We start from the raw sequence: 14,541 nt of genomic DNA on the forward strand, positions 1-14,541 counted from the left end.
TAGGCGGCGGACACGCAGGGCTGAGGAGATCCGGGCCATGATTTCAGGGCTGCTGGAATCAGTGTGGGAGCTAACTGACACTACAGGGTTTCGCCTGGTTAACCCTGACAGCATGCACCATGTCTGGGAGATGCAACAAAAACACCTCGAGTGCATCCAGGACCCTCCACATGTAGAGTTGTACACAAAGACGGGGACACTCCAGAAGGGTGGCAAAGTCCTAAACGTGCTTAGGTGCGGCAGGGGGTCATCCTCGCTGGAGAGTTTTCACCGCCACCAGTGTGCCTTCATTCCTGGTAAATTCTGAATATTAAATTGCAGTATGTTTTGTAGATTTTTACGTTGAAAAGATCGCTACTGTGTCAACAACAGAACCCTGGGTGCTACCTGGATTTGGCTTGTTTTCATGGAATTTACTATCAGTCTCATTATTATGTGTTACTGTTCTATAACTGTGTCATTAAATTTGTATGTCCTCAGTTTAAAATAATTGCTGATTGAATCTGTGCATTTTCATTCTTAGGATGGAGATGCAATGCCATGCACACACAAATGTACATGTTAGAGGGGGCCTCGAGGTGAAACATGAGCCGGGCAAAAGAAGCTGTATCTGTGGTGGGGGCCTCAAGCCTAAGGACATTTGATGTCTGCACAATGTCTCATTTAAACAGCAAGAGCCAACGGGTCCTTGGTCGGGCTTTGATGCCAGAATTTACCCCTCCAGGAAAACCCACTGGTAAGATATCTCACAGGAAAATGCTGAGCATTGGAGTATTTCTCTCTCTCCTGTGTTTGTTTGTTTGTGTGTGTGTGTGTGAGTGTGTGTGTCCTCTCCCCATTAACAATGTGGTACAAATTATTGCAGGGGAGCGCATTGCAGTGGAGTACTTGTTGGCCCAGTCCAATAGAGGCGACCAGTTGATTGCATACCACAATGACATGCCTGAAGTCCCCCCAGAGGAGCCCGAAGAGGATAGTGAAATTGACACGACTGTGTGCCATGCAGCTGACCTTAGGGCTGATGACTCTCCAGTAGCTGTCGTGTAGGCCCAGGTGACAAGTCAGGTGGGTGACACTGAACCCAAATCCCCAGATGAGGAGGTCACTGAGAAAGAGGAGGATGACACTGCAAGTCCTAGCACATCAAGCCAGGTAATATTGCTATCCTGTACTATTTTTTACTTTTAAAAAAAAATTATCTGGTACAGTGCAAAACGCCTATTGTCAACAATGTGTAAAGTTAAAATATATGCATGTACAATGCAAAATAATTATTACAACACCGTATATATTTATTGGACTGTGTTTGGCATTTTTCTCAATTTCCAGAGTACACAGTGTGATTCCAGAGGTGTCTTGGGCTGGGAGGCAGTTGATGCCCTGGCAGCCTACTTGGTTGGCCTAAACCGAACGATCACTGCCTTGTCATCACAAGAGGAGGCCAACATAGTCCAGCTGTACATGGCTCTGCATGCCAAGGACAAGGTACCATCAAAATATAGCCAGAGGGTTAAGAAGAAGGCTTTGACAGGACCTTGGAGAGCATCCAGGAAGCAGAGTGGCTCTGCTCCAGGACAGCAGGCAGCAGAGAGGTAATTTGACTTTTTGGATCGTCACTAGTTTATAACCCAGTATACAGTTCAGATTATATCATCTTTCTTTTCCATAGATTGTTCATGACTCATGGGCAGGCAGCTCAGGACCCTGAAGTCCACAGGGTCTGTGAATGTGTTTGCCTAAGGCTTTTGAAAGAGTTTCAGCAAGCACGGAACAGGCCCAGGGACACACAAGGAAAAACTCTGCCAATTCCACAATCCATTGTGGTGGTATACAGCCACTTAAAACAGCTGATGGAGAACAGCAGAGAGGTTCTAGGACAGACTAACCTAGTTCTGGTCCCGATAAACACCACTACTGTCTCCTCGTGGTGAGTCTTGTTTTATGCGATACTTTTGCACAATCACAGTAGTATATCAAGATTGTACTTATAAAACCTTCTTGTACATGCTTTTAAAAATGATGCTACAGGAAGTAAAGACAATGGGCTTTTATTCACTTAAATTGCTAATTTAAGATGAAGAATGTTTCTCTTGCAGGCTACTAAAAAGACAGAAACGTGTAGACAGAGACATGCTTCTGCAGGGTACTGCACTGCCCAAACAAGTATATTTGGCAAAGGAGGCTCTTCCTGAAGTGCGCGAACTTCCAGCTGTTCCTGCACAGCATGGGCATGAGGCCATGGTATTTCAGGATTCAGCAAATCAGGAGGGAGAGGCCTTCATTCGTAAGCGTATCTCCAACAGGTGCCCAATGCCCACCCCTCCTCCTCGATCTTACTCTGCATTTCCCATATACCCACCAGCACCACACTTTGCATTCCCCCCTGGGTCCTACCCACCCTTTCCCAGCTACCAACCAGGTCTACCACTGCCTCATTCTACCCAATTCCATCCCCCTCTCCAATTCCAGCCACCTTCCCAATTCCAGCCCCCTCCCCAATTCCAGCCACCTTCCCAATTCCAGCCACCTCCCCAATTCCAGCTGCCTCCCCAATTCCAGCCCCCTCCCCAATTCCAGCAGCCTAATACCTTGCCATCACAAACTTGTCCCTCTACTCAGTCCAGGCAGCGCACATGGAGAAGGCAGAAAGCTGCCCAAGAGGATGAGGAGCGAGTGGCTAGAGGTGAACCACCACGGAAACGACTAGCAAAGGATATATATCACTATATCTGCAAGCAGTGTGGGCTGGCAAAAAATAAGACAACTGGCCACACTCAGCTGAAGGGCCGGTGGTATTGTCCAGCCTCAGGCCTCTCTGTTGCACAGTGGAGAGAGAATGTACAGGGAGTTCTTTGATTTTTTTTTCATTGGTGTATATAGTAATGTATATAGTTAGGTTTTTATACAGTTGCATATGTTGTGCTGTGTGTGTGTTGTGCTGTGAACATTTTGTTTTTAGTTGCTGTTTCCAGTGTTTAATTTACAGTGTTTGTAAAAAAAAAAGAAAGACACAACTCTTGTGGTGTAATAGTAACACATCCACCCTTTGGGTGAAAGATTCCAGGTGCAAGTCCTGGCAAGAGTTTGTGGTGTGTTTGTCAGATTATTATTATTATTATTAATTTTTTTATTAAAAATATAGTCAAAAACCAATCAAAAACTTTACTTAAATCCTTTGTGAGTGTTCATGAAGTTTGATGGATAATTTTTTTTTCTTTTTCTTGCTTTCCCTCCTTTCTCCTTCTCTTTTCCCTTTCTTTCCCCCTTGTAGCAGTCCCTTTTGCCCTGTTTTTGGCCGAGTGGTTAAGGCGATGGACTAGAAATCCATTGGGGTCTCCCTGCGTAGGTTCGAATCCTGCTGACTACGCTGTTTGCTGAAGGCCATGAGGCAAAGCATCCATGCATTTTTCACGGTCTTCGCACTTATTTGCGAAATGTCCAGTCCCTCTTCGATGGACAAACACGGCGCTGCTGCTTCTTGTATCTGGGCTCCAGGGGTTGTCTTGGGTTAGCCAGTGGCACGTCGTGATCGTATAATGGTTAGTACTCTGTGTTGTGGCCGCAGCAACCCCGGTTCGAATCTGGGTCACGCCAACCCTTTGCCGTTGAGTATACGGGAAGGTTGAAAATTTTTTACCACCTCATCTTTCTGCGTGATTTTGTTTCTGAAGCTTGGCCTGTGCAGGGCGCCACCAGACAAGGGGGCTTGCTTTCTAACATTAGGCGTAGTCATGGCCGACTACAAGAGGAGGGCAAGCCAGAGTGGAAAAAAACAATGAGATACTTTTTAAAAAAATGTGGGGATTTTAACATGGAGGATGGAATTTTATGGATGAAAACGAAGAATTGGATGACAGAACGCTTACCAGAGTATTATAGAGAAGTTTTTAGTGCTTGGGGAAAATTTTTAGATAAAGTTGAATATGATCCACATGGGAGAGAAACCATTTTAAATCAACCTCTGTTCTTAAACAAAAACATTTTAAAACAAGACAAAGGGATTTTTTTTAAAGAAATGGATGGAAGTGGGGATAACAAGAGTGAGAGACATTTTGTATGAATTTAAAGAAGGGTTTTTAACGACACAATTTATTGTAGATGCAATGGAGGAGGCAAAAGAGGATTACAGTGAACAAGAAATAAAAAGTAAATATGAAATCATTAAAAGTGCAATACCCAAAGAGTGGATTAAAAGAATAGAAAGTATGGAAGGAGAGCCAAAACAGAAATGTATTTATGTGAAATTAGGGGAAAAACTGTATGATTTTAAGGTATGTACTCTGAAAATGATTTATTGTTCTTTTAGAGATGGTGTTTTTAAAGAGCCTATTGCAAATGGATACTGGATGCAGAAATTCAAATATTTAAAAAAAGAGTGTATATGGAGAAACATGACAGGGAAGTGTGTGGAAACTAAATTGGGATGTTTGGAGTATTTTATAAGGCATAAAGTGGTTTTTACTGAGGTTATTTTAAATAAAATAGGAAGGGAAGAAAATGCTCTGTGTAAAGTGTGCCAGGAAAAGGAAGAGGGGATTTTACATATGTTTTTATATTGTAGAGAACTGGAGGAATTTTTAAGAAAATGTAAATGTTTAATTAAAGATGTGACTGAAGACTGGGATGAAAATGGAATGGAATGGAACAGAGTGGTGATGTTTGGTTGGAAAAAAAAGTGTCAAAACAAAAATTTTATTAATCTGTGTGTAATGCTAATGAAAAGTGCAATATGGGAGAGTAAGAACTGTGGCTAAAAAGGAAATCATTGTGTTGGATGTTTGGACTGTGTTTAAAAGGAAAACCGAATTATATATTGAAAGACTGTATGTGTATTTTAAAGGTGTAAATATGTTGGATTATTTTTATGATGTTTTTACCCCAAAAGTTTATTGTGTTTTAAATGATTTAATGTGGAAGCTACCAGGAAGTGAAGGAGATTTTTAAATTATCTATGTAAAGGAAAGATGTGTAATGTAGAGATGTGTATAGAAGAAATTTTGTATTTTCTATTGCTTGTGTTTAATCTATTGTATTTTATTGATTGAAATTTCTTCAATAAAAAAAAAAAAAAAAAAAAAAAAAAAAAAAAAGGTTAAGGCGATGGACTTGAAATCCATCGGGGTCTCCCCGCGCAGGTTCGAACCCTGCCGTCTACGGGAGGGCTTTGCAGTATTGCTTTAGCTTTCTGTGACGATTATTGTGCCTTCTATGGTCCTTCGCTCTCTGTGCCATAACTGCTTCTAGCTTTCATCCTCGTGACACCTGCGTCTCTTCTGGGCAGCTTGTTGTAAAACTGCTGCTTTATAAAAGGTGAGAAGCCAGTGCTCCACAAGAGCCTGGATCGCTCAGTCGGTAGAGCATCAGACTATTAATCTGAGGGTCCAGGGTTCAAGTCCCTGTTTGGGCGAAGTTCTGTCTGCTTTTGGCGGAGTCACCTTGCTATCACTACGGTCCATCTCTTCTTCTGAATCTGTACTGGAGCGGTGTTCCTTCCTGCTCCAGGGTATCAGTGCACCTCCCTTGTTCGGCACACCTGATTCTGATGGTCAGCTCGTTAGGAAAGCGCGCTCACAGAGTGAGTAGAATAAGACAGACCTCCGAATATTGCAGTGCTGTCGGTCCCCAGGCCCAGCACTGAAAAACCCCATTACATAGGATGAGACATGGCAGCCTGATTTCTCCTCAGTGGGACTGCTGTTTTACCCGCTTCCAGGGCTAGCTTACAATCTTGGCTTGCTAGGTTGCAAGTAGGTCAGGCAGCAATGTGACACACAACAGGGCAGAAGGTGGTCTGCTTAATTCAAGTCCCTGTTTGGGCGAAGGTCAGTCTACTTTTTGGAGGGCTCAGCTTGCTATCACTACGGTCCATCTCTTCTGCTGACTCTGTATTAGAGCGATGTTCCTTCCTTCTTCCGGGGATCAGTGCATCTCCCTTGTTCGGCACACATGATTCTGATGGTCAGCCCTTTAGGAAAGAGTGCTCACAGAGTGAGTAGAATAAGACAGACCTCCCATTTGTGCAGTGCTGTAGGTCCTTGGGGCCAGTACTGAAAAACCCCATTACATAGGATGAGACATGGCAGCCTGATTTCTCCTCAGTGGGACCGCTGTTTTACCCGCTTGCAGGGCTAGCTTGCATTCTCCGCTTGCTGACTGAGCTGGGTTGGTTGCTAGTAGGTCAGGCAGCAGTGTTGGACACAAACTGAGCAGAAATTGGTCCACTCCCGTAGTCGTGGCCGAGTGGTTAAGGCGATGGACTAGAAATCCATTGGGGTCTCCCCGCGCAGGTTCGAATCCTGCCGACTACGCTGTTTGCTGAAGGCCATGAGGCAAAGCATCCATGCATTTTTCACGGTCCTCGCACTTATTTGCGAAATGTCCAGTCCCTCTTCGATGGACAAACACGCTGCTGCTGCTTCTTGTATCCGGGCTCCAGGGGTTGTCTTGGTTGAGCCAGTGGCACGCCGTGATCGTATAGTGGTTAGTACTCTGCGTTGTGGCTGCAGCAACCCCGGTTCGAATCCGCTTCACGGCAACCCTTTGCCGTTGAGTATACAGGAAGGTTGACATTTTTTACCACAACATCTTTCTGCGTGATTTTGTTTCTGAAGCTTGGCCTGTGCAGGGCGCCACCAGACAAGGGCGCTTGCTTTTTAACATTAGGCGTAGTCGTGGCCGAGAGGTTAAGGCGATGGACTTGAAATCCATTGGGGTCTCCCCGCGCAGGTTCGAACTCTGCCGACTACAGGAGGGATTTGCAGTATTGCTTTAGCTTTCTGTGACGGTAATTGTGCCTTCTATGGTCCTTCGCTCTCTGTGCCATAACTGCTTCTAGCTTTCATCCTCGTGACACCTGCGTCTCTTCTAGGCAGCTTGTTGTAAAACTGCTGCTTTATAAAAGGTGAGAAGCCAGTTCTCCATAAGAGCCTGGATAGCTCAGTCGGTAGAGCATCAGACTTTTAATCTGAGGGTCCAGGGTTCAAGTCCCTGTTCGGGCTAAGGTCTGTCTGATTTTGGCGGAGTCACCTTGCTATCACTACGGTCCATCTGTTCTTCTGAATCTGTACCGGAGCGGTGTTCCTTCCTGCTCCAGGGTATCAGTGCACCTCCCTTGTTTGGCACACCTGATTCTGATGGTCAGCTCATTAGGAAAGCGCGCTCACAGAGTGAGTAGAATAAGACAGACCTCCGAATTGTGCAGTGCTGTCGGTCCCCAGGCCCAGCACTGAAAAACGCCATTACATAGGATGAGACATGGCAGCCTGATTTCTCTTAGAGCGATGTTCCTTCCTTCTCCAGGGGGTCAGTGCATCTTCCTTGTTCGGCACACATGATTCTGACGGTCAGCCCTTTAGGAAAGAGTGCTCATGGAGTGAGTAGAATAAGACAGACCTCCCATTTGTGCAGTGCTGTCGGTCCCCAGGGCCAGTACTGAAAAACCCCATTACATAGGATGAGACATGGCAGCCTGATTTCTCCTCAGTTGGACTGCTGTTTTAGCCACTTCAAGGGCTAGCTTACAATCTCGGCTTGCTAGGTTGCAAGTAGGTCAGGCAGCAGTGTTACACACAACATGGAAGAAGGTGGTCTGCTTAATTTAAGTCCCTGTTTGGGCGAAGGTCAGTCTTCTTTTTGTAGGCCTCAGCTTGCTATCACTACGGTCCATCTCTTCTGCTGACTCTGTACTAGAGCGATGTTCCTTCCTGCTCCCGGGGATCAGTGCATCTCCCTTGTTCGGCAAACCTAATTCTGATGGTCAGCCCTTTAGGAAAGAGTGCTCACAGAGTGAGTAGAATAAGACAGACTTCCCAATTGTGCAGTGCTGTCGGTCCCCAGGGCCAGTACTGAAAAACCCCATTACATAGGATGAGACATGGCAGCCTGATTTCTCCTCAGTGGGACCGCTGTTTTACCCGCTTGCAGGGCTAGCTTGCAATCTCGGCTTGCTAGGTTGCAAGGAGGTCAGGCAGCAGTGTTACACACAACATGGCAGAAGGTGGTCTGCTTAATTCAAGTCCCTGTTTGGGCGAAGTTCAGTCTTCTTTTTGTAGGCCTCAGCTTGCTATCACTACGGTCCATCTCTTCTGTTGACTCTGTACTAGAGCGATGTTCCTTCCTGCTCCCGGGGATCAGTGCATCTCCCTTGTTCGGCACACCTGATTCTGATCGTCAGCCCTTTAGGAAAGAGTACTCACAGAGTGAGTAGAATAAGACAGATTTCCCAATTGTGCAGTGCTGTCGGTCCCCAGGGCCAGTACTGAAAAACGTCATTACATAGGATGAGACATGGCAGCCTGATTTCTCCTCAGTGGGACCGCTGTTTTACCCGCTTGCAGGGCTAGCTTGCAATCTCCGCTTGCTGACTGAGCTGGGTTGGTTGCAAGTAGGTCAGACAGCAGTGTTGGACACAAACTGAGCAGAAATTGGTTTACTACCATAGTCGTGGCTGAGTGGTTAAGGCGATGGACTAGAAATCCATTGGGGTTTCTCCGCGCAGGTTTGAATCCTGCCGACTACGCTGAAGGCCATGAGGCAAAGCATCCATGCATTTTTCACGGTCCTCGCACTTATTTGCGAAATGTCCAGTCTCTCTTCGATGGACAAACACGCCGCTGCTGCTTCTTGTATCCGGGCTCCAGGGGCTGTCTTGGGTGAGCCAGTGGCACGCCGTGATCGTATAGTGGTTAGTACTCTGCGTTGTGGCCGCAGCAACCCCGGTTCGAATCCGGGTCACGGCAACCCTTTGCCGTTGATTATACGGGAAGGTTGAAAATTTTTTACCACCTCATCTTTCTGCGTGATTTTGTTTCTGAAGCTTGGCCTGTGCAGGGCGCCACCAGACAAGGGTGCTTGCTTTTTAACATTAGCCGTCGTCGTGGCCGAGAGGTTAAGGCGATGGACTTGAAATCCATTGGGGTCTCCCCACGCAGGTTCGAACTCTGCTGACTACGGGAGGGATTTGCAGTATTGCTTTAGATTTCTGTGACGGTAATTGTGCCTTCTATTGTCCTTCGCTCTCTGTGCCATAACTGCTTCTAGCTTTCATCCTCGTGACACCTGCGTCTCTTCTGGGCAGCTTGTTGTAAAACTGCTGCTTTATAAAAGGTGAGAAGCCAGTTCTCCACAAGAGCCCGGATAGCTCAGTCGGTAGAGCATCAGACTTTTAATCTGAGGGTCCAGGGTTCAAGTCCCTGTTCGGGTGAAGGTCTGTCTGCTTTTGGCGGAGTCACCTTGCTATCACTACGGTCCATCTCTTCTTCTGAATCTGTACCGGAGCGGTGTTCCTTCCTGCTCCAGGGTATCAGTGCACCTCCCTTGTTTGGCACACCTGATTCTGATGGTCAGCTCATTAGGAAAGCGCGCTCACAGAGTGAGTAGAATAAGACAGACCTCCGAATTGTGCAGTGCTGTCGGTCCCCAGGCCCAGCACTGAAAAACGTCATTACATAGGATGAGACATGGCAGCCTGATTTCTCTTAGAGCGATGTTCCTTCCTTCTCCAGGGGGTCAGTGCATCTTCCTTGTTCGGCACACATGATTCTGATGGTCAGCCCTTTAGGAAAGAGTGCTCACGGAGTGAGTAGAATAAGACAGACATCCCAATTGTGCAGTGCTGTCGGTCCCCAGGGCCAGTACTGAAAAACCCCATTACATAGGATGAGACATGGCAGCCTGATTTCTCCTCAGTGGGACCGCTGTTTTACCCGCTTGCAGGGCTAGCTTGCAATCTCCGCTTGCTGACTGAGCTGGGTTGGTTGCAAGTAGGTCAGACAGCAGTGTTGGACACAAACTGAGCAGAAATTGGTTTACTACCATAGTCGTGGCTGAGTGGTTAAGGCGATGGACTAGAAATCCATTGGGGTTTCCCCGCGCAGGTTTGAATCCTGCCGACTACGCTGAAGGCCATGAGGCAAAGCATCCATGCATTTTTCACGGTCCTCGCACTTATTTGCGAAATGTCCAGTCTCTCTTCGATGGACAAACACGCCGCTGCTGCTTCTTGTATCCGGGCTCCAGGGGCTGTCTTGGGTGAGCCAGTGGCACGCCGTGATCGTATAGTGATTAGTACTCTGCGTTGTGGCCGAAGCAACCCCGGTTCGAATCCGGGTCACGGCAACCCTTTGCCGTTGATTATACGGGAAGGTTGAACATTTTTTACAACCTCACCTTTCTGCGTGATTTTGTTTCTGAAGCTTGGCCTGTGCAGGGCGCCACCAGACAAGGGTGCTTGCTTTTTAACATTAGCCGTAGTCGTGGCCGAGAGGTTAAGGCGATGGACTTGAAATCCATTGGGGTCTCCCCACGCAGGTTCGAACTCTGCTGACTGCGGGAGGGATTTGCAGTATTGCTTTAGATTTCTGTGAAGGTAATTGTGCCTTCTATTGTCCTTCGCTCTCTGTGCCATAACTGCTTCTAGCTTTCATCCTCGTGACACCTGCGTCTCTTCTGGGCAGCTTGTTGTAAAACTGCTGCTTTATAAAAGGTGAGAAGCCAGTTCTCCACAAGAGCCCGGATAGCTCAGTCGGTAGAGCATCAGACTTTTAATCTGAGGGTCCAGGGTTCAAGTCCCTGTTCGGGTGAAGGTCTGTCTGCTTTTGGCGGAGTCACCTTGCTATCACTACGGTCCATCTCTTCTTCTGAATCTGTACCGGAGCGGTGTTCCTTCCTGCTCCAGGGTATCAGTGCACCTCCCTTGTTTGGCACACCTGATTCTGATGGTCAGCTCGTTAGGAAAGCGCGCTCACAGAGTGAGTAGAATAAGACAGACCTCCGAATTGTGCAGTGCTGTCGGTCCCCAGGCCCAGCACTGAAAAACGTCATTACATAGGATGAGACATGGCAGCCTGATTTCTCTTAGAGCGATGTTCCTTCCTTCTCCAGGGGGTCAGTGCATCTTCCTTGTTCGGCACACATGATTCTGATGGTCAGCCCTTTAGGAAAGAGTGCTCACGGAGTGAGTAGAATAAGACAGACTTCCCAATTGTGCAGTGCTGTCGGTCCCCAGGGCCAGTACTGAAAAACCCCATTACATAGGATGAGACATGGCAGCCTGATTTCTCCTCAGTGGGACCGCTGTTTTACCCGCTTGCAGGGCTAGCTTGCAATCTCCGCTTGCTGACTGAGCTGGGTTGGTTGCAAGTAGGTCAGACAGCAGTGTTGGACACAAACTGAGCAGAAATTGGTTTACTACCATAGTCGTGGCTGAGTGGTTAAGGCGATGGACCAGAAATCCATTGGGGTTTCCCCGCGCAGGTTTGAATCCTGCCGACTACGCTGAAGGCCATGAGGCAAAGCATCCATGCATTTTTCACGGTCCTCGCACTTATTTGCGAAATGTCCAGTCTCTCTTCGATGGACAAATACGCCGCTGCTGATTCTTGTATCCGGGCTCCAGGGGCTGTCTTGGGTGAGCCAGTGGCACGCCGTGATCGTATAGTGGTTAGTACTCTGCGTTGTGGCCGCAGCAACCCCGGTTCGAATCCGGGTCACGGCAACCCTTTGCCGTTGATTATACGGGAAGGTTGAAAATTTTTTACCACCTCATCTTCCTGCGTGATTTTGTTTCTGAAGCTTGGCCTGTGCAGGGCGCCACCAGACAAGTGTGCTTGCTTTTTAACATTAGCCGTAGTCGTGGCCGAGAGGTTAAGGCGATGGACTTGAAATCCATTGGGGTCTCCCCACGCAGGTTCGAACTCTGCCGACTACAGGAGGGATTTGCAGTATTGCTTTAGATTTCTGTGACGGTAATTGTGCCTTCTATTGTCCTTCGCTCTCTGTGCCATAACTGCTTCTAGCTTTCATCCTCGTGACACCTGCGTCTCTTCTGGGCAGCTTGTTGTAAAACTGCTGCTTTATAAAAGGTGAGAAGCCAGTTCTCCACAAGAGCCAGGATAGCTCAGTTGGTAGAGCATCAGACTTTTAATCTGAGGGTCCAGGATTCAAGTCGCTGTTCGGGTGAAGGTCTGTCTGCTTTTGGCGGAGTCACCTTGCTATCACTACGGTCCATCTCTTCTTCTGAATCTGTACCGGAGCGGTGTTCCTTCCTGCTCCAGGGTATCAGTGCACCTCCCTTGTTTGGCACACCTGATTCTGATGGTCAGCTCGTTAGGAAAGCGCGCTCACAGAGTGAGTAGAATAAGACAGACCTCCGAATTGTGCAGTGCTGTCGGTCCCCAGGCCCAGCACTGAAAAACGTCATTACATAGGATGAGACATGGCAGCCTGATTTCTCCTCAGTGGGACTGCTGTTTTACCCGCTTACAGGGCTAGCTTGCAATCTCCGCTTGCTAGGTTGCAAGTAGGTCAGGCAGCAATGTGACACACAACAGGGCAGAAGGTAGTCTGCTTAATTCAAGTCCCTGTTTGGGCGAAGGTCAGTCTACTTTTTGGAGGGCTCAGCTTGCTATCACTACGGGTCCATCTCTTCTGCTGACTCTGTATTAGAGCGATGTTCTTTCCTTCTCCCGGGGATCAGTGCATCTCCCTTGTCCGGCACACATGATTCTGATGGTCAGCCCTTTAGGAAAGAGTGCTCACGGAGTGAGTAGAATAAGAAAGACCTCCCATTTGTGCAGTGCTGTCGGTCCCCAGGGCCAGTACTGAAAAACCCCATTACATAGGATGAGACATGGCAGCCTGATTTCTCCTCAGTGGGACTGCTGTTTTAGCTGCATCCAGGGCTAGCTTACAATCTCCGCTTGCTAGCTTGCAAGTAGGTCAGGCAGCAGTGTTACACACAACATGGCAGAAGGTGGTCTGCTTAATTCAAGTCCCTGTTTGGGCGAAGGTCAGTCTTCTTTTTGTAGGCCTCAGCTTGCTATCACTACGGTCCATCTCTTCTGCTGACTCTGTACTAGAGCGATGTTCCTTCCTGCTCCCGGGGATCAGTGCATCTCCCTTGTTCGGCAAACCTGATTCTGATGGTCATCCCTTTAGGAAAGAGTGCTCACAGAGTGAGTAGATTAAGACAGACTTCCCAATTGTGCAGTGCTGTCGGTCCCCAGGGCCAGTACTGAAAAACCCCATTACATAGGATGAGACATGGCAGCCTGATTTCTCCTCAGTGGGACCGCTGTTTTACACGCTTGCAGGGCTAGCTTGCATTCTCCGCTTGCTGACTGAGCTGGGTTGGTTGCAAGTAGGTCAGGCAGCAGTGTTGGACACAAACTGAGCAGAAATTGGTCCACTCCCGTAGTTGTGGACGAGTGGTTAAGGCGATGGACTAGAAATCCATTGGGGTCTCCCCGCGCAGTTTCGAATCCTGCCGACTACGCTGAAGGCCATGAGGCAAAGCATCCATGCATTTTTCACGGTCCTCGCACTTATTTGCGAAATGTCCAGTCCCTCTTCGATGGACAAACACGCCGCTGCTGCTTCTTGTATCCGGGCTCCAGGGGTTGTCTTGGGTGAGCCAGTGGCATGCTGTGATCGTATAGTGGTTAGTACTCTGTGTTGTGGCCGCAGCAACCCCGGTTCGAATCCGGGTCACGGCAACCCTTTGCCGTTGGGTATACGGGAAGGTTGAACATTTTTTACCACCTCATCTTTCTGAGTGACTTTGTTTCTGAAGCTTGGCCTGTGCAGGGCACCACCAGACAAGGGCGCTTGCTTTTTAACATTAGGCGTAGTCGTGGCCGAGAGGTTAAGGTGATGGACTTGAAATTCATTGGGATCTCCCCGCGCAGGTTCGAACTCTGCCGACTACGGGAGGGATTTGCAGTATTGCTTTAGCTTTCTGTGACGGTAATTGTGCCTTCTATTGTCCTTCGCTCTCTGTGCCATAACTGCTTCTAGCTTTCATCCTTGTGACACCTGCGTCTCTTCTGGGCAGCTTGTTGTAAAACTGCTGCTTTATAAAAGGTGAGAAACCAGTTCTCCACAAGAGCCAGGATAGCTCAGTCGGTAGAGCATCAGACTTTTAATCTGAGGGTCCAGGGTTCAAGTCCCTGTTCAGGTGAAGGTCTGTCTGCTTTTGGCGGAGTCACCTTGCTATCACTACGGTCCATCTCTTCTTCTGAATCTGTACCGGAGCGGTGTTCCTTCCTGCTCCAGGGTATCAGTGCACCTCCCTTGTTTGGCACAACTGATTCTGATGGTCAGCTCGTTAGGAAAACGGGCTCACAGAGTGAGTAGAATAAGACAGACCTCCGAATTGTGCAGTGCTGTCGGTCCCCAGGCCCATCACTGAAAAACCCCATTACATAGGATGAGACATGACAGCCTGATTTCTCCTCAGTGGGACTGCTGTTTTACCCGCTTACAGGGCTAGCTTGCAATCTCCGCTTGCTAGGTTGCAAGTAGGTCAGGCAGCAATGTGACACAACAGGGCAGAAGGTAGTCTGCTTAATTCAAGTCCCTGTTTGGGCGAAGGTCAGTCTACTTTTTGGAGGGCTCAGCTTGCTATCACTACGGGTCCATCTCTTCTGCTGACTCTGTATTAGAGCGATGTTCCTTCCTTCTCCCGGGGATCAGTGCATCTCCCTTGTTCGGCACACATGATTCTGATGGTCAGCCCTTTAGGAAAGAGTGCTCACGGAGTGA

At 47.9% G+C, this 14,541-nt stretch overlaps 11 non-coding genes across 11 annotated transcripts; all 11 read left to right on the top strand.

Moving 5' to 3' along the window:
• The first annotated feature begins 5,334 nt into the window (after positions 1-5,334).
• trnan-auu (transfer RNA asparagine (anticodon AUU)) lies at positions 5,335-5,407 on the top strand. The gene has a single exon. It is a non-coding gene; the product is annotated as a tRNA-Asn (tRNA).
• An 819-nt stretch (positions 5,408-6,226) lies between these two features.
• trnas-aga (transfer RNA serine (anticodon AGA)) lies at positions 6,227-6,308 on the top strand. The gene has a single exon. It is a non-coding gene; the product is annotated as a tRNA-Ser (tRNA).
• A 357-nt stretch (positions 6,309-6,665) lies between these two features.
• On the top strand, positions 6,666-6,747 carry trnas-uga (transfer RNA serine (anticodon UGA)). Its single transcript has one exon. It is a non-coding gene; the product is annotated as a tRNA-Ser (tRNA).
• Positions 6,748-6,925: 178 nt separating this feature from the next.
• trnak-uuu (transfer RNA lysine (anticodon UUU)) lies at positions 6,926-6,998 on the top strand. The gene has a single exon. It is a non-coding gene; the product is annotated as a tRNA-Lys (tRNA).
• Positions 6,999-8,666: 1,668 nt separating this feature from the next.
• Positions 8,667-8,738, top strand: trnah-gug (transfer RNA histidin (anticodon GUG)). The gene has a single exon. It is a non-coding gene; the product is annotated as a tRNA-His (tRNA).
• A 391-nt stretch (positions 8,739-9,129) lies between these two features.
• trnak-uuu (transfer RNA lysine (anticodon UUU)) lies at positions 9,130-9,202 on the top strand. The gene has a single exon. It is a non-coding gene; the product is annotated as a tRNA-Lys (tRNA).
• A 612-nt stretch (positions 9,203-9,814) lies between these two features.
• trnas-aga (transfer RNA serine (anticodon AGA)) lies at positions 9,815-9,896 on the top strand. Its single transcript has one exon. It is a non-coding gene; the product is annotated as a tRNA-Ser (tRNA).
• A 611-nt stretch (positions 9,897-10,507) lies between these two features.
• On the top strand, positions 10,508-10,580 carry trnak-uuu (transfer RNA lysine (anticodon UUU)). Its single transcript has one exon. It is a non-coding gene; the product is annotated as a tRNA-Lys (tRNA).
• An 842-nt stretch (positions 10,581-11,422) lies between these two features.
• Positions 11,423-11,494, top strand: trnah-gug (transfer RNA histidin (anticodon GUG)). Its single transcript has one exon. It is a non-coding gene; the product is annotated as a tRNA-His (tRNA).
• A 131-nt stretch (positions 11,495-11,625) lies between these two features.
• On the top strand, positions 11,626-11,707 carry trnas-uga (transfer RNA serine (anticodon UGA)). Its single transcript has one exon. It is a non-coding gene; the product is annotated as a tRNA-Ser (tRNA).
• A 1,714-nt stretch (positions 11,708-13,421) lies between these two features.
• Positions 13,422-13,493, top strand: trnah-gug (transfer RNA histidin (anticodon GUG)). The gene has a single exon. It is a non-coding gene; the product is annotated as a tRNA-His (tRNA).
• The last annotated feature ends 1,048 nt before the right edge of the window (positions 13,494-14,541 follow it).

This window comes from Carassius carassius, chromosome 18 (genome assembly GCF_963082965.1).
Source record: "Carassius carassius chromosome 18, fCarCar2.1, whole genome shotgun sequence".
NCBI classification, from domain to species: domain Eukaryota; kingdom Metazoa; phylum Chordata; class Actinopteri; order Cypriniformes; family Cyprinidae; genus Carassius; species Carassius carassius.